This window comes from Tamandua tetradactyla, chromosome 24 (assembly GCF_023851605.1).
Source record: "Tamandua tetradactyla isolate mTamTet1 chromosome 24, mTamTet1.pri, whole genome shotgun sequence".
NCBI lineage: Eukaryota > Metazoa > Chordata > Mammalia > Pilosa > Myrmecophagidae > Tamandua > Tamandua tetradactyla.
In genome coordinates this window covers 18754082-18757833 of record NC_135350.1, presented here as the reverse complement: position 1 = coordinate 18757833, position 3752 = coordinate 18754082, and positions in this window count along the sequence as shown.

Sequence of the window (3752 nt, the reverse complement as noted above, 5' to 3'; positions counted from 1 at the left end):
TCCGGGGCAGTGCCGCCCACCAGGATTCACGAGACCCAGCTGAGCCCCAGGAATGGTTCAGCAGGAAAGTGTAGGTGTCCAGAAGTGGGAACAAAAACAGAGAAAAGCTAAGTAGGTACAGGGGAAGGAGAGATTCCATGAAGGAGTAGGTTACTGTTGGGGTAAAGGACTCATACCCAAATGGCTCAGGACAAAGCCAGAATCGGGAAGAAGTAAAGTAATGGAAAAGCCCCAGCTACTATCTGGCATCAGATAGTGATTCCATGATGCCTTCTAAAACAAGGAAAGTTTTAGGAGAAATGGGATTTCCCCAGCTTTCACCAAACTAGCCCTAAGTTAAGGAAGGGGCTGGAGTCTACTCAAGCTGCACTTCAACTTCAAGTGTATTTCCTTCTCCCCTAATCACTGATTCTTGAAATGTTTTCCAGTTAAAAAAAATCTAACAATAAACTTGATTTTACCAATAAGGGAAAAGAATCTGAGTCACACAAGGCCAAAGGTGAATTCCAAGTTATTTTTTTCCCACTGTACCATATGTCCTCATTTAATTTTCATCTTTCACAGTTTCTAATCTGTTTTTTACTAGCCAGCCACCCAGCCAACCAAATTCTTACCTAGGTAGCTAAGTCAGTTTCAGAAAGCTCCATTTTCCAGAATAACTCTTTTTAAAGGCCCACTTCCTTCCTCATTGGAACATCTTGAGGTCTTTAAAGAGAAAGAGAGAAAGAAAAAGATAGTGTGAAGAAAAAATGGGAGAGGAAACTCACTGGAGTGGCTGCTTTATGGATCCCAAGGATTTTCAATGTAGCAACCCAGTCTCCCAGGGCCAGCCCTGTGACTCAGTAGTTCTCAACCTTGACTGCATATAAGAAATGACGGGGGAGCTTTTAAAAGTTCCTATGCCCAGGCTTCACATTAGACCAATTAAATTGGAATCTGATTAGAAACCCAGAAGGTGGGATTTTTAAAGCTTCTCAGGTGATTCCAATGTGCAAAAGCACTGCTCACAGGCTAAGACTTGTATACAAATGTCCGGGACAGGGGCGGTAACAGACGAGTATGAGAGAGGGCAGTTCACTTACAACAGTGTGAAAAGTCAAGCTAAGCAGTCACCCAATAGGGGATGAAGTCACACCTTAACTTTAACAGAAAGTTTCTAATTTTATTGTCAACCTTCACTTTTTCATCCACCTTTATTCCTCCTTGCCTATTCAGTAAAACTATAGAGACAAAGAAAGCAATAATGCTAACATGATAAATACTATTCCTCATTAGGGGTGATGTATCTTTTCTTCCGGTCCTCAATGAATCCCCAGAGCTGAAATAAACCTGTGCACACTCCTACCATCCGTCTGCTAGTGTGGACACCTCGCACATTGGTTCTTCCTTTTCACTCCCCAGAGCCATATTTCTCCCACCAATATTCATTTAGGGGTCAACTGCATGGAAGAAATCTGGGAAGGCTTTAAGGGAAGCATTAATCTGATTAGTATTTACCTATGACCACCTCAAAGAAAGCATAGTTTGGATGTTATGAGCTAGCTAGGATTGGGATATTAGGAAATGTTTGGGAAGGCAGCTTGAGGGAGGAAAGAACACCGAAGATAAGCATAAGGTATGCTTGGAATCCTATGATGCTACACTGGAACCATCAAATATATGGCTGAACATTTATCTTCTATTCCAGGTAAGCAAATTAGACTGTATTTCAGATACGTCTTTATAAATGAGTTGGGAGAGGCGTCGTGGTGCAGTGAACAGCAGGATTTGATGACAGGTTCACATCTGAGCTCTATCACTAACTAGACCTATGAACCTGGGGGAAGTTTAATAACCTTCCTCAGCCTCAGCTTGTTAAGGCTGGTTAAAAAAAGGGGGGCAGGGACTAATATCTACCTTGCAGGTTCATTTTAAAAATCTTGCATATAAATGTCTAGTATGGTGAATGGAAATAATAGGCACTCAATAAATAATTGTGGCAGACCGAGTAATAGAATAGTAACTGTATTAGCAGCAGCAGCAGCAATAGTAATTGTTATTATTGGAGTATATTGCCAGCTAAATACTTATATTTGAAACTGAGAGCTCTTAATTTTATTCCATTTTTAGGTCTTTTTTAGATCTTGATATGAATAATGTAGGTACACCAACTAAAACTGACAATTATTAAAGAAATTCCTTTAATTTCTAGTTTTAAGATACTGGAATGGTATGAGAAGGCTCAAGACAAACTTTCTACACTTTAAGCCAGTGAGACCAGAAAAAACAAATGGTCTTTGGTTTCAAAAACGATAAATAAGAATAAGAGATATGATAACAAATGCAGTATGCAGAACTGGTGAAGTGAAAAGCATGAACAAATTTAAATTGAGAGAGACTTCTTGCTGAATATCTGAAAAAATAACTCATTTAACAGAATAATGAGGAAAGGAAAGAAAAGAATGACTCAACAAAACCTGTCAAAAAGGTGTATGAAAACTTCCTCCTGCTGTTTGTGAATGCATCAGGGAAATTATCAACAAATGCATAAATTATTTTATAAATCAAAGAAAAGTATTGAAGAGTTGTATAATTTGAGGAATGTTTTTTCATCTCCCTGAACATTAGTTTCCTCATCAGTAAAATTGTGATGATAATAATGGTAGGTTGTTACACGTGTGAAATTACTGAGCTGGTGGCTCATGTAAAGCATTCAACATAGGGCCAGCTTTTGTATTGGTTCTCATTTTTATCTCTGCTGCTAGGATTCAAGAAATTTAAAAGGATTTGATGACATTTCAGAAAATAATTATCTGGCTAATTTCTGATGTCCAATTCTGCTACAAGGTTAGAGTGAAGTTTTAGGTATGGCCCTGGCTGCTGGGTCCTCACTTGTTCTTAATTTGTCAAGTAGGAACTACTAAACTTATGAAAGAATTTAGGAATTCTGGGTTTTAATCAGTCAGACTAGCTGTGTCAAGAGATAACACCCCTATTAACCCATTATGCTTTGTCTTTAAAGTTTTGACCAGAAAGCCGTGTTATAAAGAGTTTTTAATTTCTAACAGTGGAAGTTCCTTTCTGATTAGGTACAAACCCAGACTCATATCTCTGAACCATATTGGTGAGTATGCAAGAACTTGATAAGGAGTGAAAGCACACAAAAGAGTAGCCGAATTGGAGTTTGTCCTGATGGGTCACTCATCCTTAAGCAATGAACACAATGGACTTTAAAAAGATTATAGGGCAAGGCTTTCTACTTCATTCATCTATTCATCAAATATTTTAAGGGCTTAATCAGGGTCAGCCAACTGCTACAACAAGCAACCCCCAAATTGCACTGATTTTTCACTACAAGATTTAGTTCTCACATATAGAGTTCAATCAGGTATTTCTGGTCAGCAGTTTTCATCCAAGCAATGACAAAATCCGCATAACTTCGATTCAGTGACTCTGCCATTCTTTAGGATCTCTTCAGAGCCCTCTTCTGAATTGTGTGTACTCATCCAGTCAATAGGCAAAAAACAACAAGATCTTGGAAGATTGAATGCCTAATACTAACCACCTCAGCTTAGAATAGATATGCATTTACTTGTGAATAATGCATTATCAAGAGCTGGTTATATGGTTCTACCTAGACCTTCTTGCATCTGCAAGAGAAGCTGAGAAAAGTAGTGGGGTAGCCACTTCCCAGAAACAACTCTATGCAGTAGAAGGTGAGTGTGATTTTGTGTTGCTTAGCTAGCCGCCTCTGCCACAAGCACCTAGGTGCT